Source organism: Mandrillus leucophaeus, unplaced genomic scaffold (genome assembly GCF_000951045.1).
Source record: "Mandrillus leucophaeus isolate KB7577 unplaced genomic scaffold, Mleu.le_1.0 Scaffold749, whole genome shotgun sequence".
Lineage (NCBI taxonomy): Eukaryota > Metazoa > Chordata > Mammalia > Primates > Cercopithecidae > Mandrillus > Mandrillus leucophaeus.
The window spans coordinates 213,206-235,997 of NW_012108130.1; the positions used below are offsets into that span (position 1 = coordinate 213,206).

The following is a 22,792-nucleotide window of genomic DNA, read 5'->3' on the forward strand; positions in this document are numbered from 1 at the left end:
TGAATCACCAATTATTTGAAATAGATTTAGGGGGCACAAGTGCAGTTGTCCTACATGGACATATTGCATAGTGGCGGAGGCTGAGCTTTCAGTTTGCGCATCATCTGAATAGTGGACATTGTACCCAATAGGTAGATTTCTTCTCTCATCCCCCTTCCACCCTCCCACCTTGAGGAGTCTCCAGTGTCTGTTCTTTCACTCTGTATGTCCATGTGTACCCACTGTTGAGCTCCCACTTCTAAGTGAGAAGATGCAGTTTTTGGTTTTCTCTTTCTGAGTAATTTCACTTAGAATAATGGCCTCCAGTGGCACCCATGTTGCTACAAAAGACATGATTTCATTTTCTTTCATTTATTTTTTGAGACAAGAGTCTTGCTCTGTTGACCAGTCTGGAGTGCAGTAGCATGATCTTGGCTCACTGCAACCTCCGCCTCCCAGGTTCAAGCGATTCTCCTGCCTCAGCCTCCCGGATAGCTGGGATTACAGGTGCCCACCACAATGTCCGGCTAATTTTTGTGTTTTTAGTAGAGTCAGGGTTTCATCATGTTGGCCAGGCTGTTCCCGAACTCCTGACCTCAAGTGATCTGCCCACCTCAGCCTCCCAAAGTGCTGGGATTACAGGCGTGAGCCACTGTGCCCAGCCTCATTTTCATTGTGTGTGTGTGCATGGCTGAGTTAGTATCCCATGGTATATACATACATACCACGATTTATTTAATCCAGTCATCCATTGATGGACACTTTTCATGTTGAAAAGATGTTAAGTAGTATGTATATGCATATAATCAAAATACATGTTCAGTAAAACCAAAAAGCTTCGAAAGTAACACAATAGACAGTAATATCTCAGAAGAATAAGGTTACTAGACACATTTCACTGTTGAGTATTTTTCTTCTGGCTCTTGCTTATGATGGAAAAACCCACAAACAATATATGTGTATACATCATGAACATGCATTCAGTTGGGTGTTTTATATCTTTAACTTGTACTACCCTACAAGGATTCATCTAACATACCCATCTAGAAGAATCCCCCTCATGCCCATACCACACTCTCCAGATTTCCAAATCAGGAGTAGTGAGAAGATCATGAAATCATCTCTCAATTGCTGTTTTCTTCTTTTAAAAATACATTTATATTGTGTAGTTGCTACAGTCTCCACTTAGCCTCCCAAAGGGAAGGTTTTGAACTAGTGGCTGGGTTTTGTGCCTCTGTTTTTGAACACTAGGTTATAAGACACACCTCAGAGATGTGTGTTTGCTTCCAGACCGTGAAAATAAAACAAAGAGCACAATAAAGCAAATCACATGATTTTTTTTCCAGTTTTCCAGTACATATAAAAGTCATATTTACACTATACTGTAGTCTATTAGGCATGCAATAACATGTCTTTAAAAACCTCAATATATATACCTTAATTTAAAAATACTGCTTAAAAAGTACTTGTGATCATCTGAGCCTTTGGTGAGTCATAATCATTTTGCTGGTGAAGGGTGTTGCCTTGTTGATGGCTGCTGGCTGATCAAGTGATGGTTGCTGAAAGTGAGAGTAGCTGTGGCAATTTCTTTCTTTCTCTCCCTCTCCCTCTCCCTCTCTCTCTCTCTCTCTCTCTCTTTTTTTTCTTTTTTTTTTTTTTTTTTTTTTGTCTTGCCCTGTCACCCAGGCTGGAGTGCAATGGCGCAATCTCAGCTTACTGCAACTTCTGCCTCCCAGGTTCAAGTCATTCTCCTGCCTCAGCCTCCAAGGTAGCTGGGACTACAGGCATATGCCATCATGTCCAGATAATTTTTGTTTGTTTGTTTGTTTGTTTCAGAAGAGATGGGGTTTCACCATGCTGGCCAGGCTGATCTCGAACTCCTGACCTCAAATGATCTGCCTGCCTTAGCCTCCCAAAGTGCTGGGATTACAGACATGAGCTACTGTGCCTGGCTGGCAGTTTCTTAAAATAAGGCAACAGTGGAGTTTGCGGCAACAATTGACTCTAACCTTTCATGAAAGACTTCTCTGTAGAATTCAATGCTGTTTGATAGCATTTTACCTACAGTAGATCTTCTTTCAAAGTTGGACTCAATCCTCTCAACCCCTGCCACTGCTTTGTCAACTAAGTTTGTGTAATATTCCAAGTCCTTTGTTATCATTCCAACAATGTTCAAAGCATCTTCATCAGGAGTAGATTCCATCTCAAGAAACCACTTTATTTGCTCATCCATAAGAAGCAATTCCTCATCCATTCAAGTTTTATCAGATTGCTGCAATTCAGTCACATCTTCAGGCTCCACTTCTAATTCTAGATCTCTTGCTAGTCCTACCATATCTGCAGTGACTTCTTCTGAAGTCCCGAACCCCACAGAGTCATCTATGAAGGTTGGAATCAACTTCTTCCAAACTTCCAATAATGTTGATATTTTGACCTTCTCCCATGAATCATGAACGTTCTTTATGGCATCTAGGATCCTTTCCAAAAGGTTTTCAATTAACTTTGTCCAGATCCATCAGAGGAATCACTATCTCTGTCAACTATAGCCTTATAAAATGTATTTTTAAAATAACAATACTTGATAAAATTACTTTTTTTTTTTTTTGAGTCAGTTTTGTTCTATTGACCAAGCTGGAGTGCAGTGGTGCTGTCATAGGTCACTGTAACCACAAACGCCTGGTCTCAAGTGACCCTCCTGCCTCAGCTTCCTGAATATCTGGGACTACAGGAGCATGCTGCCATGTGGGAGTTTTTTTTTTTTTTTTTGGCAGTGGGGAGTCTTGCCATGTTGCCCAAGCTGGTCTCGAACTCCTGGGCTCAAGCAATCCTCCTGCCATGGCCTTTCAAAGTGCTAGAATTATACAGGATTATAGGTGTGAGCCACCATGCCTAGTCTGGCTGAATTTTTTGATTGTAGAGATGAGGTCTTACGTTGCCCAGGTTGGTCTTGAACTCCTGGCCTCAAGCAGTGCTCCCACTTTGACCTCTCAAATTGCCAGGATTACGGGCATTAGCCACTGTGCCTGGGCCCCAAATTACTTCTTGATCTATTGGCTGCAGAATGGATGTTGTGTTAGGAGGCATGAAAACAACATTAATCTTACACATCTCCATTAGAGCTCTTGGGTAACTAGGTGCCTTGTCAATGAACAGCAATATTTTGAAAGAAATTTTTCTTTCTAAGCTGTAGGTCTCAACAGTAGGCTTAAAATATTCAGTTAACCATGCTGTAAACAGATGTGCTGTCATCTAGGCTTTGTTGTTCCATCTATTTATAGAGCACAGGCAGAGTAGATTTAGCTTTAAAGCTAAAGATACAGCTTTTAAGTTAATTCTCAAGGGTCCTAGGATTTTTGGAATGGTAAATGAGCATTGGCTTCAACTTCAAGTCACCAACTGCATTAGCCTCTTACAAGAGAGTCAGCCTGTCCTTCCAAACTTTTATACCAGTCATCGACTTCTCTTCCCTAGCTGTGAAAGTCATAGAAGGCATCTTCTTCCAGTATAAGGCTGTTTCATTCACATTGCATGTCTGTTGTTTCATATAGCCACCTCATCAATGATCTGATGAATAACTTGCTGCAGCTTTTAGATCAGTACTCGCTGCTTCACCTTGCACTATTATGATACGGAAACAGCTTCTTTTTTTAAAGCCTCATGAACCAACGTCTGCTAGGTTCAAACTTTTCTTCTGCATCTTCCACATTTCTCTCAGTCATCATAAAATTGAAAAAGCCTTACCCTGGATTATGCTTTGACTTAAGGGAATGTTGTGTATGGTTTGCTCTTCTAGGCAGACCACTAAAACTTTTTCCAAACCAGTAATATAGCTGTTTCTCCCTCTTATCATTCATGTGTTCACTGGAGTAACCCTTTTAATTTCCTTCAAGAACTTTTCCTTTGCATTCATGACTTGGCTGTTTGGCATGAGAGGCATAGCTTTCAACCTGTTGTGCCTTTCAACATTCCTTCTTCACTAAGCTTAATAACCTCTAGCCTTTGATTTCAAGTGAGAGATGTGGCCAGGTGCGGTGGCTCAAGCCTGTAATCCCAGCACTTTGGGAGGCCGAAGCAGGTGGATCACCTGAGGTCGGGCGTTCGAGACCAGCCTGGCCAACATAGTGAAACCCCATCTCTACTAAAAATACAAAAAATTATCCAGGCATGGTGTGGATGCCTGTAATCCCAACTACTCAGGAGGCTGAGGCAGGAGAATCGCTTGAACTTGGGAGGCGGAGGTTGCAGTGAGCCGAGATCACACCATTGCACTACAGCCAGAGTGACAGTGCAAGACTCCGTCTCTAAGTAAATAAAGTGAGAGATGTGTGACTCTTCCTTTCACTTGCACACTTATAGGCCATTGTAGGGTTATTAATTGGCCTAATTTCAATATTTTTGTGTCTCAGGGAACAAGGAGGCCCAAAGAGAGAGAGAGAGAGAGGGGAAATGGCTGGTTGGTAGCGTAGTCAGAACACACACATTTTTCAAGTTCACCATCTTAATATGGGTGAGTTTTGTGACATCCCAAAACAATTACAGTAATAACATATCAAAGAGCATTGATCACAAATCACCCTAACAGATACAATAACAATAAAAGTTTTGAAATATTATGAGAATTACCAAAATGTGATACAGAGACAGAAACTGAGCACATGTTGTTGGAAAAATGATGCCGACAGACTTGCTTAGGGTTGCCACAGACCTTCAATTGGTTAAAAACAAAAACAAAAACTCAAGATCTGCAAAGTGCAGTAAAGTGAAGCTATGCCCATATTTACAACTAGCTGAGCAGACCTGCCACTTAGTTTGGTTTTTTAGGTTCAAGATGATTTCCGACAACTTTACATGTGCTTAGCATCCTGTCAAAGCAAAGGAGAGAGAGGATATGACTGCTTTATCTTACCCAGAATGCAGCAATCAGAAAACCTATAAACAAGCCATTTTAATATCAGCATAGCATACATATAAGTTCTGTGTTTTAAGGGTTAGTGGTTCATTATTTGAATTACTCATTGCAGTGGGAACCAAAATATTTTCAGTGCTCATTACTTTGAAAGATTTCGTTTATACCTATTTCTCTGTATGACATCAAAACTACTGGTAAACAATGCAAGTGAAGTTCAGCAGCATCTACTTCACATTCAGAGGGCTATGTTCAGGTTCTAGTTATGCTTCTCTGGCTGTATAACTCTGGGAAAATTATCACACTTCTGTCAACCTTGGTGTGCAGCGGTGAAATGGGACCATAGTATTCGTGTTACAGATTGTGACACTTAGAACGCGATACTGTATGTAATTAGCATGGTGCTTGGCGCATGAGTGTGCTCTCAACAGTGTGGCTGTTATATCATCATTATCATTGTTATTTCTACATGTTAAGGTATTGTTTTATAAACATGTTTCGTATTATTGGCCACAAGTCTTTCCTTTAACGCTTACCAGCAGCTTTCTTTTTCTATGCAGGACTTTGATTTAAAGATGAAAAACGTATTTGGTGGTCTTTAAATAGGTATATATATATGTGTGTGTGTGTGTGTGTGTGTGTGTGTGTGTGTGTGTGTGTCTTCTCCCTCTACTGCCCTTTCCAACTTTTTCTTCCAGTTTTTTCTAAGAGATTAGCAGCCTTAAAGATAGAGGTGGCAATGGTTTGGCCTCGTCTGCCCTCACAATATGATCTTTACTTTGCTGCATCGGAGCTTCCTGGGTAGGTCCTGTAATCCCTAAATTAGTCTAGGAGACAGATGGATGAAAATAGTGTCTTTGCTGGATGAAGCCAAGTTGTGGCTTTTCCTTTGTTCCCAGCTCCAATTCAAACTAATGCATTAATAACTTAAATTCCCTTGTTTACCTCTCTTACCTTAACAACTATTAGAATCAACGGGAAGGACTTGTCACCATAGCAGAAAGATGTCATCTCAGGGCTTCTCCTGGCCTGCAGGACCTCGGCCCAGGCCTCACAGTAGTCAGTACTTGAAGAAGGGCAGAGGCCAGGGCTCCTGGGCGTTCCTCCTGTGAGCAGCTTCCTCCCCTGGCTGTGCCATCCCGGCAGAAGCTCACTGCTACTTCATCATAAGGCTGCCTTTTTCTGCAATTAAGTCATTTCAGTATTTTCTATCATGGTTTTCCTTCACCCTAGAGATGCTCAATGTTAGGACAAAACACAGGCATTCAAGCTGCTCATAGCATTTAGGGAGTTAGGGAATTTGGCTTTTAATTACCATGAAAATGTGATTATTTAGAGACTCAGCACCATTTCTACAGAGTCTGTAGAATTTTGCGGTAATAGGAGAGGGGCTTATAAATAAGTGCTAAAAAGGTGAGTTTCCAGGTCTCCAGGGAAGAGCAGATAAGATGAACTAGAACAACTTTAAGTATCTTTCATTAACTCTAATCAAGTTGTTAAGGCTCTTTTCTGATGCAACTTTACTGTCTGTAACATGGATCAACGTCTGCTGCCTTAGTTATTGCTTAGCAGGTATGTTGAATATAGAATGCTCTGATATGATCAACGTGTTTAACTGAATGACAGTGCTTATCCATCCAGACACATGATTCTCCTGCCTCAGCCTTCCGAGTAGCTGGGATTACAGGTGCACACCACTATACCCAGCTAATTTTTGTATTTTTAGTAGAGAGAGGGTTTCACCATGTTAGCCAGGCCAGTCTTGAACTCCTGATCTCAAATGATCTGCCTTCCTCAGCCTCCCCAAGTGCTGGGATCACAGATGTGAGCCACCACGCCCGGCCTCAGACATCCAGTCTTTAATCACACTCATTTTTCCAGGCAGCATGGATTCCTAACCTTTGTTTTGCAAACCATTCTATGGATTTAGTCTACATCACAGCAAGGATTTTTTATTTGGCCCACCATTGTATCCTGACAATAGAATACCTGGTGCTTAGTAGGTACATAATAAGTGCTATTGGTAAATGGATGGATGGATGAATGAATGAAATCTCATTGTCTCCTACAGTATTTGTTTTATGTATCTTCCCAATTTTGTCCATATGACCTTAAAGATCTGCACACATAGTAGAGACTCCACAAGCTTATTAGGGAACTAAAAGTCATGTTATGGGTCTTGGCACCAAAGCCTCACGATGGATTGGGAAACTAAGAATCATATAAAGTCTTAGGAAGAGGTCTTGAAGTTTCTATGTTCCATTGGTGGTCCTGGCTGAGATAAATATAGCAAATGAACAGGAATTTATTTCTCACCTGCTCTATCAAGTCCCCAAGACCTGGAAGTAATGTGTGAGATGGGGCGGACCCTGGGAAAGATATTATCTCTTATTCAGAGCCACATAAAAGCTCTTTCCCCATGCCAGGCACATCTTTGGTTAGAAGACATAACTTAGTCCAGTGCATTTCATAATGGTTCTCATGGTGTCCCTGATGACACAGCTCATTTAGCTAGCCAATGGGACATCTCCAAAAAGCATTATGGAAAGGAGGCAGTGTGCAATTGTGTACAGTAACTTAGGACCTGAAGTCACAATGCCCTCAGTTCAAATTCTACCCACCTGCGTATTAAGTGAATTTAGACAAATTAGGGGTGATCCTCAATTTCCTCTTCTACAAAATGGGAGCTATAACGCTACTTACTTCATAGGATTATTGGAAGAGCAAGTGGCCAAATGGACATAAAGTGCTTTGCAGAGAGTTGGGCACATAATAAGTTCTCAATAAATGTTAGCTAGAGTTATTGCCACCATTTTTATTCATTGAAGGAGTTTCATTGCAATCCTAAGCCAGTCCCTAGGGATGCCCTTCCATTCCAACTCTTTTCAGACTATACTGGGGCCCACATTGTCCTCTGCCCTTTCAGCCCACATGACTTTGGCCCAGACTTTTACTACCAGGACCCAAACACAGTGTCCAAGAATGGCACCAATTATACTGCATATTGCCGTATATTATTTTATCCAGCACTGCGAAGGCCAACCTGAACTGCCCAGAAATCTTTGTTATACAGTGGTTTGGGGTGCATGCACCCTCCATACACAGGCATTAAATAAATTAAATAATGGTGTGTGTGTGTGTGTGTGTGCGTGCTTGCATGCGTGCATGTGTGTGTCCAGCTAAGTTACGCTGCTTTCTTAAATCATTTAAGCACACTTAATCTAATGGAACATGGTAGGATTTCAGCAGCTTCTGAATAGAAGTTGGAGAGAAAAAAAAAATCCGAAACGTGGCACTAACTAAAACTCCCAAGCAGTTATTTAAGGCTGCTTAAGCACTTCTGTGGAAACTGGGCTCTGTTGAAGAAATAGCCACTCCTCTTACAGAATGAAACCTCACTTTTTTTTTTTGTCTTTTTTAAAAATTCTTCCTTATATTTTTAGATTTTGGGTGAGAATGGGACTCTAAATCTATTTTCAAGCTTTCTTTTCCTTTCTCTGCTCACTCAGAATTATTCTTTTTATCTTGGTTCTGCCCCTGGTGATATCTTGGGTAAGTTACTTGACCTCTCCTGGCTGCTTTTTTTCATCTGGATATTTGGACTGGATGATCTTTGTGGTGCCTTCCAGCTGTTAACATTTGTTTGATTTTATGATTCCCTCCCTTGTTATTACAGAAAGCACAAGTGTTGTGCCTTAAGCATAAGATAGGAAAGCATCCCTTGATCAAGTTAAAACATCTCTACTTTCTAAGTTCCAGGACTCTTAGTTTGAGCTTAGAGAGTTACTGTTGTTTCCAGGCAGTTTTTTGTGCGAAGGGTGGTTTGGGGTTTCTTTCTGTTTTTCTGTAGACCTTATTGGATATATGACTATTTGATCTTGGTAGATAATATTGTGTCTTGACACACACCAATGCTCTTACCTTTGGGGTGTTTTGGAAGCCTGCAGGCAGGGTCCTGAGGCTGCCTGAGTCACTGTTAATGAACCAAACTGCCTGAAATGCTCCAATGGTTGACTTTTGGCACTTGGCAGAAAAATCCTTTTCATGTTAGTTTCAAGGTTGTCAGATATCATTATCCCCAAGTATTAAAAATTTCAAAGAAAGGAGGCAGTGTGTTTGATTTATAGAATAGTTATCTAGCTTTAGCTCTGACTTGGCTTTGGAAATGGTTTTGCAAGCGCTCGAAAATTAAATCCATTTTTTATGGCACTACAAGGTATTATCTCACAGCAAATGATAATTAAACACCTGTGAAATCAATTAGCCCTTTAAGCAGGGAAAAAAGTTTTCCAATTATGTTTTCGCACCTCCAAAACTTTTCTAATTCCAAAACCAACACTTGTGGAGAGGGATATGGCCGACAGGCCATTGCTGGGTTACCTTTCCATAAAGATTATGCCTAAATTTTGCTTAGCCTTAATCCTGAGGAAGGCAGTTTGTGATACCAGCATCCTTCCAAAGAGGCTGCAGTCGCCTTTGGAGCTGACTCTTAGCAGCTATCTATCTGACACACAGTGGAGCTGTCAGCGACTCAACAAAGGAAGTTACTCACTTTGTGTTTTGATGCCAAGTTTTACTTGACAGTTTATTTAAAAGCCAAGATACCTTAATGGAAACCAAGCAACAAGATATTCCATGTGACAGAAATGCTATCCTCTTAAGGGCCCCATAGCCAAGAGTTCTGAGCCATCTATGTTACAAATTCATACTCTATAAACAGACTGATTGGTTAATAGCTGAAACCTAATACAATGGAAAACTGGGACTCATGGCCGGCCGTTCAGCCCCATGGTATCATGTGTGTTTAATCACTGGCGTTGGTAACAAATTAGTTATTCCAGATGCTTCTTTTGGAAAATGATCTATACTTCTGAAGCAATAGATGGATTTTGGGTATATGCCATAACAATTTGGGACTCAAAGAAGAGGCGAAAGAAGCATAACAATGCCAGGCCTTTGACATCTTCTGCGTTTTACCTCATATGTACAAAAACTGTTCCAAGAAAATTTTTGCCTCATCCTTCCTAATATTCATAAATGCTTTAGTTATTAATTTGTGCAGGGTTTCATTGTATCACTTTACATAAACATCTCTAAAGATGTTCTTTCTTTAAGAAATTTCTTCTACAGGCATTTTTAATGGGCTCTTGCTTTCATAGCAGGTGGCATTTAGAGAACTTGAAGAATCATACCATTAACTAGAGAGAGAAGGCTAGCGTTGTATAAAACAAAGATGAAAGAAAACTTCTCCATATCCTTTTAGAAACTTGTCATATGAATTATCCCTGCAAACATTGCCAGCAGTTCGGACACTTTATGACCTGGGCTTTATTAACCCACGAGGAATGGGGTGAGTGTTGAATAATCTGACATAGGTTCAATAAATATTTCCTAAAAGATTACTGTGGGCCAGGCATAGTACAGGGTCTGGGGTCACAGTGGTGAATAAGAAAAGGAAAGCTCCTTCTCTCATGAAGCATATATTACATTTGGGGAGAAAGAAGGTAAGCCAGTAAAACAAACACGTGTTAATTCTGACCTTGGTAAATGCCAGGACAGAGATGAAACAGGGCAACAGAAAGGGAGTGGAAGGAGCACAGGTTGGTCTGTGCTGGCCTCTCTGAGAAGGGGCTATTTGAATGCTTATAGGCAGCTTGAGAGAGATCCTGGAGAGGAATTCCAGGCAGAGGGCACAGCAAGTGCAAGTGCAGGAGATGGAAGTTAGCATTCTCTGCCGAGAAATTGAGAGCAGGACTTTGTAGCTGTAGATGGTGACTGAGGATGGGGCAGTCCGAGATGTGGGCAGAGGCCAGTTCTCATGGGACTCAGTCGGCCAGGGTGTAGGGCATGAATATTATTCTGCGTGCCAGGAGGAGCCCTTGGAGGGTGTTCAGACTGGGAGTGACATTTGAAAGGTGTCTTTGGCTGCTCTATAGACTATGGACTGTAGGAAGATACGATTGAACTCATTCTGTTTAAAACTAGTGAGAAGCAGAGTATGGTTTCTGTTGCTCTGTTCGTGCATGCTTGAGCTGAAGGAGGAAAGGGATTAAGGAGGTATAGGAAGAGGGGTGTGAGGAGACTCTGGTTGCCACTGAATTGCAAAATCCATGAATGAGCACTCCTGGAGGACTCCTGCTTCATGGCATCCCAGTGCTCAGAGTGCTACCTGACATGTAGGGCCTGCTCAATACTCCTTTGTCCAGTGAGTAAATGTCAGGGCATGAAGACATCCTTTGGGCCATCTGGTCCACCTCTCCTCAATCCAGTGCTTAAATTTTCTTTCTGTCCCACAGCCTCTTTCCAGAATGAGAGTGCCAGGGAGCTAGCTAGCTCTATCTGCTTCTCAAAGGAACTGTGGGAAGCATGGCCAGCTGGAGGAGGAGGAGGGAGAGGTGACTCAGCTCCACAGACCATCTTCCCCAGGGCACTGTTGTACTTCTGCCAAAGGAAATGGCAGAATCTAGACTTGTGGGCCTCTCCAATCCCTAAGGACCCAACCTTCATGCAAAGATAATCCTGTAAATCAGTAACATGTGGCATCAAATCTTCAACCGTAACCCAAATTTTATGTCCCATGGATACAGCCATGTATCTATACATTTATGCATTCACATACCCGGATGGGAATGATTAAACTTTGCATAGACAACTAGCTTCATGCAGCATTCATAGTAAGTTGGGTGTTCTAGAATTTTTTGAGAATGTGCTATGTCAGCCTACACAGAGTTCTGAGGTCTTGTTTGTGTATTCGGTACCAGCGGCTCAGGAGTGAGGTGGCAGCCCTGACTGTCAAAGTCACAAGGCAGAGGCTAGTGATGCAACAGTGGGAGAGGAAATGGGAAGGTGAGGTTGGTGGCACCAGCTGACATTCCGTAAACTGTCATTGGATTCTCAAGATATTTTATAATCACTTAAGTGCAGGGGCCAGACAAAAGGATTAAGCACTGACAAGAATGCAGGACACAGGACAGGCTCTGCACAGTGCCTGCCCTGGGGGTGAGAATAGTAGGAATGCGAAATATCCCTCTAATCCAAGACCTGATCCAGGCTGGTCTTGCTGGAAAGGATATGTTGGATCAAGAAGGGAAGTGGTCAGAACATTGGTTCGAGCTCAATTTTCTGTGCAGGGGGAGGGAGTCATTGCTCTTTGGACTGGTGCAGGGTTTGTCATTGCAGAAGCCATGAGGATATTCTACAATTTTTTTTTCTTCAGTTCAGACATGGAGGAAGGCCAGGAGAAGGTTCAGTTTGAACAGCACTGTGCATGCATTTAACTTTGATTTACAAATAACGCTATTTATCAGGGCTGGTGAAACACAAATTTTCCACCCTCCTCACCGTGCAGGGAGAAGATGACATTTTTAACAAGCTGCCAGACCTGTAGAAATAAAAACAGAGAAGGGATTTTAAAATCTACAATAGGAAGACTAAATAAATAACACGATTTTTCATTCCCCAAGTAAATTGGGCTTGGTGTAAGCATAGGAGTGAACTCATCCTTGGAAGAACCCAGCATAATCAAGAGTTGGGCATGTGTTTGTTAAAGTGGAGATTGTTGTAATGAAGGGCTTGCATCTTATCTTTGTTATCTTGTTGCTTCCACAGCCCCTGTACACTTTAATGCAAATTGGTAGACACTGAGCACCTTACATTAATTTAACAACTCTTTTTCTGAGTGGTTACAGTAGGCCAGGCCTTAAGGTAGTTGTTGGGTCAACAGAAAGTAGGACCAAGGTCCTGTGTCCCGGAATCCAGGGGAAGGAAGATGAGAAAAATGCGCAACTTAATACAGAGTGAGCAATAGAGAGTTAGCACAGGGTGCCCAAACTTCAGGGATCAGGGAAGGCTTCCTCTAGGCAACAGGAGTAGAAGTTAAGAAAAAGAAGGAAAGAGAGGAATGTAGGGAAGAAGTGCTCCCTCCACAGCCAGCCTCCTGGGACTCAGATTGTCCTAGGTGGGGAGCTGACACCCTTAGAACAGACACACTGCACTGTCTACCCCTATCCCGGTCTTCTCAGGCTGCAGTCCATACTTCCTGGCCCCATTCCACTTAACCAGTCCCATTGGCTTAGAGCCTCGTGAAAGGTAGTTAATGGTAAGATAATGACCTCAGGCTTCCCCATCACCACTGGGCCTGTGCGTGCCCCTTCTGGACCCATTTATCCATCTGAGGTCACTGTTGCTGTTGGCTCTTTTATTGTTAATCCCCTCTTTCCCCCCTGCACCCCCTCCCTGCCACTTTACTCAGGTAACCCTTTATTTAGCATTTTCAAAAACATTTTGTTTCTAACCAGGGAATTTAGGCCCATGTGTCTTGGAATTGCATTTCTCTTGAGAAGAATTTTGGAAGTGGGTATTGCTGAGTATAAAAGCTGGTGCTGGGCAGGCACAGTGGCTCACGCCTATAATCCCAGCACTTTGGGAGGCCAAGGCAGGTGTATCACTTGAGGCCAGGAGTTCAAGACCAGCCTGACCAACATGGTGAAACCCCATCTCTACTAAAAATACAAAAATTAACTGAGCATGGTGGCACACACCTGTAGTCCCACCTACTTGCGAGTCTGAGGCACAAGAATCGCTTGAACCCAGGAGGCGGAGGTTGCAGTAAGCTGAGATCATGCCACTGTACTCCAGCCCGAGCAACAGAGCAAGACTCTGCTCAAAGGGAGAAAAAAAAGAAAAAACTGGTGCTGCAAAACCTCGCCTCTTTCAGAAAGTACCTGAGATTAATATCACAGGCACGATGTATTAAATGTCTCTTATTTTCACCTTTGCTGGCACCTCGTTTCTCTTTCCTCCTGGGTAGGTTGAGAGATGACAGCTGGTCGTGGATCCTGTCCTCCTTGCACAAACTGAACAAAACCTTTGACACTTCATCATCTGTAAACTGGGGCCAATAGCACCTATACTCCACGATGGTTGTAAAAATAAGGCACAATAAAGAATACAGATTGGGCTGGGTGCGGTGGCTCACGCCTGTAATCCCAGCACTTTGGGAGGCCGAGGCGGGTGGATCACGAGGTCAGGAGATCGAGACCATCCTGGCTAACACGGTGAAACCCCTTCTCTACTAAAAATACAAAAAAATTAACCGGGCGTGGTGGCGGGCGCCTGCAGTCTCAGCTACTCAGGAGGCTGAGGCAGGAGAATGGCATTAACCCTGGAGGTGGAGCTTGCAGTGAGCCAAGAACGCGCCACTGCACTCCAGCCTGGGGGACAGCGCGAGACTACGTCTCAAAAAAAAAAAAAAGAATGCAGATTGGGCAGCTCAGTGCCCCACCCACAGGAAATACTTAAAAAGTGGGGGTACTGTTGTTATTATAATTTATATCTGGCCAGGCATGGTGGCTCACGCCTGTCGTCTCAATACTTTGGGGACTGGGAAGGATGTGGGAGGATCACTTGAGGCCAGGGGTTCAAGACCAGCCTGGGCAACATAGCAAGACTCTGTCTCTACAAAAAATTAAAATGTAAAAAAAGTTTTAAAAATGTTGTTACTAATAGCTATCTTTTTTTTTTTTTTAAACTTACCTTTATATATTATCCGCTGAGCTGTTATTTAATGAGCAGGAATTGAGATGGTCTTCTTTTACCCCTCTTGAAGTATGAGGTACACCTGGTACATGTTGTGTTCATTAATAGACACAGGTAGCGATTACCACTTGGGCTAAGTTTAAGGTTCTGAACTGTCAGTAGACATTTAGCCTAAGGATGAGGGGTGGAGTTTAGAGTTGGTAAGAGATTATAACCCAGTGTGTTCAGACAAGATGTTTGAGTCCAAGGACTCTTCGGACTCCCTCTTCCTGTGAAAGGCAGGTGTATCTTTCCACACGTCCCCAGTGGTTATGAGGCTGTCATGAGATCCTGGGTAAGAGAGCGAATGCCTCCCGTAGGGATTTCACGCCTCAGCCTCAGCCCACAAAATGTTACCTGCCTACCTTCCCTATGTTGAAATGGATTTTAAGTGGACATGAAAAGGAGACTGTCTTCTGTGGAAAGCCAAGAAGTGTGAACGGGTGAATATAAATTCCTGGCCCTGGTTTTAGCCGTGTGTTGCTCTCTGCAGTCGACAGCTTGGGATCAGCAGCCTCAGACTGAGAAGTGTCACAAGGAAATACATTCTTAATCCTTGGCATGACTGGGGAGGAGGGGAGCGGTGTGGCAGTTCTAACAGCAGGCAATGCTCAAAGCAAAAAACTGTCTTGAGTAAGGAATTGCACCACCTCCAAATAGCGAGTTCCTTCCTGCTGGGGGACGCCGAGCATCCCTGAAGCTGCAGCCCACCTGGTCAGCCAGGCCCAGAGCCCAGCACTGCACGTTTGCATAGCTCGTTTGTACTTGCCTGACACTGGCATATATAGCAGCTCATTTATGTGCACAAAGACTCTGTGTGAGTAGGTGTCATGGAGAAACTATGGCTCCTTAAGTCCAGAGAATTCTCAAATACCCCAGGGACCTATACTTTTCCATATTCCATGTTTTCAAGTGACCTAATTGAGATGGAACAGTGGCCAGTTGGACCCATTTTCCAGCTAAAAGATTAGCTCCCACTTATATATGTTTCTCAGTTCAGATCTTTGTCTTGGGCCAATCTCATACTATTGCATGCTGTAAACTTCAGAGTTTTCTCAAAAATAGCTGAAATTTGAGGCCAGGTATGGTGGCTCACTCCTGTAATCCCACCACTTTGAGAGACTGAGGCAGGAGGATTGCTTGAGCCCAGGAGGTCAAGACCAGCCTGGGCAACAAAGTGAGACCCCATCTGTACAAAAAGTTTAATAATTAGCTTGACATGGTGGCACATGCCTGTAGTTCCAGCTACTCAGGAGGCTGAGACAGGAGGATTCCCTGAGCCCAGGAGGTCGGGGCTGCAGTGAACTGTGATCTCACCACTGCACTGCAGTCTGGGTGACAGAACAAGATCTTATCTCAAAATAATAATAGTAGTAATTGAAATTTTAAACTGTTAAACCTGTAAAGGCCAGGGAAGGGTCTAAGACAACATGGTTAGTAAATAAATGACAGAGTACCTTCTTAAACTGAACTCCTGGTAGTGATCTGGGGTGAAGTTTTGAGTGGGAGAGAAACAGCCCTTTTAAATTGGCAACAAATAGAATAGCCCATGCTTGAAACTAGGTGAACTGCTTAGGACCTGGCTTCATAAGAAATGTCAGTTTTAGACACTGCATGTTGTATGGGCTGACTGAGAAGGCAATACGATGTGATGAAAAGAAAATGGGATTTAGAATCAGAAATCCAGGAGTTGGAACATAGGCTGCGTTGGAAGGGTTTTCGAGGTCTCTGAACTTAACTGCTTCTCTGTGAAGTTGGGTTATATAAAGTCCTGAGCACACCTTTGGTAACATGTCATTCTTCTGCTTAAGCCCTTCAGTGACACCCTGATCACCTGCAAGGGATCATTTCTGAGCTCTAGGAGATGTCAAACAAAGGCTTCCTAGTGGGAACCCACCAGTAACAGCAGCCCGCACCCCCATGCCTTCCTCTCCCCAAACTGAGTAGTTTCTCTTACCTTGATGCCTTTGTTCCTGCTATGCTGTCTCTACCCCCAGAAATTCCCATCGCCTCCTCTTACCGCTGTGCCTGGTTGCTTCTTGTTCATCCTTTAAGATTTAGCTCAGGGTCTCACTTCCTCCAGGAAGCCTCCCTGCCTACATGCCGCCATTACCACACGTCTCTCTATACCCCCCACCTCTACCTCATGTCCAATCCTAGCACTCCTCTCACTGACTAACCATCATCTGATAACACATGTTGTTTTACACAGGGTAGACATTCAGCTAATGCTTGGTGAATGAATGAAAAAGGCACCTCCGGAGGTGCTCAAAGGATGTTAATTTTATTTCTCTCATCCCCATGCACTTTAGAGAACTACAACAGTCATAAATTATTTTTATTTTCTTTCTTTCTTTTTTTCTTAAGGGATATGATTCAAACTTGGGTATAAGCAAAGATTAATTACTTATGAGGATGCGGACTGGAGGGAATAGATCAGCTGTAGATGTTAAGTTACTTTATGAATAAATACTTGAGACAAACTGTGAAAACATCATGGGGAGACTAGAATTGTGTGAGTACAGAGATGAGAGGCTGGATCACTTGTTTCTTTCCTATCGTCTTTGGTTAGCAAAAAGCAGGTTCACTTGGCAAATACGCGTGCTACAGAGAGATTGTGGGAGCCACAGGAGGACCTGTGAGCACAGTGCACCAGCAACATCCTTGTCTGCGTAGCTTTTGATAATAAGACAAAAGCCTTCAATTAGAAGCTGCTGTTCTATTGTGATTCACAGCTTCTATTTCCGTTTTACTTTAAAGGGTCTGTTCCACATTTGTCTCTTGGCTCTGTCTTTGGGAATCTGGTGTAGTTTTCATTCTTTTTCATTGTTACTAGGGTTTTAAAAAATGTTTATATCCCTCTTATTCTGATATAATTTATCATAATAACTTGGAATTGCATAGTGCTTTGCCGTTTATATTCATTGTACATGATTTCATTTGATCTTCACAACTTTGAGGTTTGGAGAAGTTGAATGATTTGCTGGGGTTACACAGGAAGTGGTAGATCAAGAACCCAAATTCTTCCTCAGCCCAGATTTTCCAACTTGAAGCTGGCTATGTTTTCCATTATGTTCTGTTATCTTCCTTCAGTCCTAATGAGAACAGCTGCCTTTTATAGTTTGCTTATAATTTGCTCGTGCTTTGGTTAAAATGTATCACTTAATCCTCACAGTGTAAGTATTATTCCCATTTTGCCAACCAAGAAACTAGGATTAAACAAGTTAAATAACTTTCTCAAGGTTACTCAGTTTATAAATCGAAAAGCTGGAATTCGAACCCAGGTTTGGCTGTGTCTAAAGCTGCCCAACCACTAAGCTTTTAATTACTAAGCTCTTAACTATGGTGCCAGTGGTTCTCAAAATTCAGGGTGCATCGTAATTATCTGGAGGGCTTGTTAAAACACAGAATTCTGGGCTCTTCCCCTGGAGTTTCTGATTCAGCAGGTTTGGGTGAGGCTGAGAATTTGCATTTCTACCAAGTTCCCAGATGATGCAGATGTTGCCACTGGTTGGGAGAACACACTTTGAGAACCCCTGCTCTATGCCACACTCCCCCATCTTTCCCGGTTGCACAGAATGGCTGCCAGCAAAAATGTGTTTCCTACAGAGGGGCAGGACTTTGATTGTGCATTACTGCATAGTCCATTTTAAATGGGGTGCATCCCATACATTGTTCAATACAACTTAAAGTGTAAAATTATTATGGCCATAGAGTGGTACTGGTTTCTAGGTTAAATTCAAAGTCATGTAATTTTTATTGCACTTTTCTTTATAGTCATTTGTGAAAACTCTTCTACCTTCTGTCCTTCTTTAGCTGCACAGTGGGGAACTTAATGCCCATCCAAAAAGGGTAACAAAACCATTTATTAGAGCGGCGAATTATCTGGAGTTAGTTGGCTCCCTCACCCACTTACCTTCTTGCTTAGGATATCATATGTTTCTTTTAAGTAGTGTGTGATTACGTGATTCACATTTCTTTTTTTTTGTTTTTGTTTTTGTTTTGTTTTTGTTTTTGTTTTTGTTTTGAGACGGAGTCTCGCTCTGTCGCCCAGGCTGGAGTGCAGTGGCGCGATCTCGGCTCACTGCAAGCTCCGCCTCCCGGGTTCACGCCATTCTCCTGCCTCAGCCTCCCGAGTAGCTGGGACTACAGGCGGCCGCCACCTCGCCCGGCTAGTTTTTTGTATTTTTTAGTAGAGATGGGGTTTCATCGTGTTAGCCAAGATGGTCTCGATCTCCTGACCTCGTGATCCGCCCGTCTCGGCCTCCCAAAGTGGTGGGATTACAGGCTTGAGCCACTGCGCCCGGCCGTAATTCACATTTCTAAACATCAGAAATGAGGGAAAATTAGTCCATCTTAAAACATTATATCCCCCCATTTGACCTTCAAGTCTCCCTGTCTTTCCCCCTCCCCCAACCAATGACAACCTCTAAGTGTTCTTTATCCCTGTAACTATGTGATTTCATGAATGTCATATAGAAGGGATTCTATAGTATGTACGCTTTTCAGGGTGACATTTTCATGCAGCATAATTTCCTTGAAGTTGTCGTGTGTATCAATAGTCTGTCCCACTTCATTGCTGAGAAGTATTGTAGGCTATGGATGTGCCACAATTTGTTGAATCATTCACACATTGAAGGACATTTGGGTAGTTTCCAGGTTTGAGGTTATTACAGACAAAACTGCTGTGAACATTTGTGGACAAGTTTCTGCGTGAAAATAAGTTTCCATTTCTCTGGGATACATGCCCAAGAGTGCAATTACCGGGTCATATGGTAAGTCCATTTTTAGTTTGAAAAGGAACTGCCAAACTATTTTCTGAAGTGGCTGCACCATTTTACCTTCCTGCTAGAAGTGTATGAAGGGTTCTAGTCTCTTTACATCCTCATCAGCACTTGTTCTCATCTGTCCTTTTGCTTGTAGCCATCCTAGTGGGTGTAAAGTGGTATCTCATTGTAGTTTTGATTTGCTTTTCCCTAATGACTATTGACGTTGAATATCTTTTCATGTGTTTATCGGCACTTTATGTGTCTTCTTTGGAAAAAAGTTTATTCAAATCCTTAGCCTCTTTTAAAATTGTATTATTTGTCTTTTTATTGTTGAGTCAGAAGAGTTCTTTATGTATTCTAGATGAAAGTCCCTTATCATATATATGATTGGCAAATACGTTCCCCCCCCCCCTTTTTTTTTTTTGAGATAGAGTTTCACTCTTGTTGCCCTGGCTGGAGTGCAATGGCACTATCTCGGCTCACTGCAGCCTCCACCTCCCAAATTCAAGTAATTCTTCTTTCTCAGCCTCCCAAGTAGCTGGGATTACAGGCATGTGCCACCATGCCCGGCTAATTTTGTATTTTCAGTAGAGACATGGTTTCACCATGTTGGCCAGGCTGGTTTCAATCTCCTAACCTCAGGTGATCTGCCTGCCTCGGCCTCCCAAAGTGCTAGGATTACACATGTGAACCACTGTGCCCGGCCCATTCTCTCTTTCTGTAGGCTCTTTTTCACTTTCTTGATGGGACCTGGGGGGACTGAAAGCCCAGCCTCCCTGACTGCACTGCCCCAGAGTAAAGCTCCTGTAAGGCGGAGCTAGTAGGGGTTGGTCATGGAACAGGTCAGGGACCAGTTGCCACAGACTCTCATGGTTCTTGCCAAGATTTGGTAGATTTTCTTGGATGACTGTTTCTCTATTTGTCGTTATCCCCTTAGGACAATTCTCAGAGACTTAAAATGTTTTTATGATTGTTACTAAATTGTTGTTTTGCTGGGGAGAGTGTCCACAGAGTTCTTTGTGTTTCTTCTGGAAGGTGGGCCTTCTATAATCTCCTCTTGTCATGCAAATACTCCCAAGAGATGTTTATATCTTCAATTCTCATCTCATCAGCATTTTCTCATTGTCAGGTGCTTCTTTGGTAGCTCCGGCAACTAGAGAAGACCTTCTCTGGACTCCATCTGTTCACATGGGATAGTGTCTGAAACATAATATTTCTTGAAAGAATGAATGAATAAATGAGTGGATTTAAGCATCTACTAGGAGGTTGATGTGCAGTGTGAAAGAGCATCACAATGGACTGAGTGGGAGAGGACCAAGCATGCGGTCAAACTAGAATTGTTGTCTGCCCACTTGTGGGGCATCATTCTTCCTTCAGGTAGAACATGTTAGTTATTCATAGACTCACTGTCCAGAGAGCAGAAGAGAGAGGCTGGTTCACGGGCTGAGCATGCTTAGAAATCTGAATGAAAATCATTGTTCTAAGGTAGGAGTGTATGTGTTCTGTATGAGCCTCTATGTGAATATACACATATGTTAGACATGCACAGCATACATATGAACAGATATGTATATGTATACATATACATACATATATGGGTATGGAATTGTGTACATATACATATACATATAATGGGTATGGAAACCCAAGCAGTGGGATATTCTTAAAGGACATTCCTCTTTCTTCTGTAAAAATGATAAGATAAAGAATAATCGAATACTAAAACTGAATCTATGGTCATCTAGCCCAATTATTTCATTTTGCAGATGAGGAAGCAGATAGAAAACTCATGGGTTTTATTAAGTTTCACAGCTACCTAGTGGTTTCCTAATTCCTGCAAGGGTATTCTTCCCACAGCTCAAATTACCTGTTACGTGAAGGAATACAAGCTTCGATCATGTCAACCTTACTTGCTATATCAGCAAATAGTCCTTCTATATAACCATTTAAGCAACCTACTATAACTGTCATTTTAATTTTTCCTATAAGTTTTCTGCCCTTCCTCTTCCTCCACACATTCCCTAAAGTAAATTCTGCAACTAGCAACTTTGAAACTTGTTACAATGCAGAACATTAATAGGATTTTACATTTTTCGTAGGCTAATGATGAGGATGTAGGACCTTCTGTGCTAGTCCCTCAGGGGTTTCTATTCTGGGCACTTATTAAATCTTGCTGTAGTCTGAAGTATATTCGACCTTTCTGAATTAAAAAAAAAATCAGCTTAAACTTTATTCATATATTTTTGTGAGAGTGTGTGTGTGTGTGTACACATTTCTCTCTTCTCCATCTATTAGGCAGAGATTCAGACATTATCAACATTTGAACTTGAATATATTTGTCAACCATTTTCCTGTGTTTGATGAGGAAGAAGAAATCACTACCATCTAATTTATTATTATTTTTATATTTAACTAAATTCAGGCCTTCCTAAAAATCTTTTTTACTTTGAAGTCTATTTTGCAATTTAATTAATGCAGCAAAGGTTTTAGAAAATTTTTACTCTCAATGGAGATAATCTTAATCCATTCACGGTGACCTTTTCTTGTGCAAATTAGTTGTACACGCTTGTTTAAGCAAATGGTCCTTTGCATGATGTCTCTTCTTAATGACGGGTTTATAATTGAAAATTGGCTTACTCCCGTATGCCTAGTTTGTATGAGAATGTAAAAATAGATGTGGACTTTAAAAATATAAATGTATATACCAATATTCCAAAAAGAAGAGGGAAGAATTCAGTGCCTTTAGGCTATGATTAAATTAGACTATTAGAGTCAGAAAATGGTGGTGACATATGCTACTGTCAAAGTCACACCTGTCTGCTCAGCATTGGAAGCTCTTGAAAAATGAGAGTGATTTCATCTTGGCTGTAAGAATCGGGGCCTTTACAGGACACGAGCCATCTCTACCTTCCCAAGTTTTCTTAAACTCATAATGTACTTGAAACTGCCTATGTTGGAATGTGTTTGTGGTAATCATTTTAAAAGTGACAGTCCTAAACAACATGAAATGCTTTTTATCTTTCTTAAACTTCCCTGGTGTAAAGAGTCAGGTAACACTCATATTTTGTATTTTTTTTTCAAAATACAAAAACAATGTAATGTCATTAAATGGTATTTGAGTAACATAACTCATCTCTTCTGTAGACCAGTTTCCAGTACCCCGTACTATTTCAGGCTTTTTCTTTTCTTTTCTTTTCTTTTCTCGTTATTCTTTTTTTCCCTTTCTTAGGCTAGCATCCCTCTCTCTCACCTCCTCTTTCTCCTGTAAGTTATGTCGGCCATTCTTAAACAGGAACATTTTTCCTGGGTAACGGATTGTTCTTGGTTAAGTGTAGAAACTCCGTCTTGAAGGAGAAGACAAATATTGTTTTGTGCTTGTGACTGAGGTTTTCTGAATAGTTTTTGATAGCATGATTTTGAAGGGGTAGGGAACAAGAACAGTCTTAGTTTTGCTGAATGCCATATTGTTAAAGGAGAAGGAGAAGCACCAGTAATTTTTTTCTTCTTCTTTTTAAGCCTATGGGGCAACATATTTTATCAAGACCCAAAAATCTGATTTTGG

At 42.0% G+C, this 22,792-nt stretch overlaps 1 protein-coding gene across 1 annotated transcript in view; it reads left to right on the forward strand.

The window, feature by feature from the left end:
- LOC105529083 (exostosin-1) overlaps positions 1-22,792 on the forward strand; it is an 80,227-nt gene that overhangs the window by 18,222 nt on the left and 39,213 nt on the right. The gene's annotated exons all lie outside the window — the stretch shown is intronic.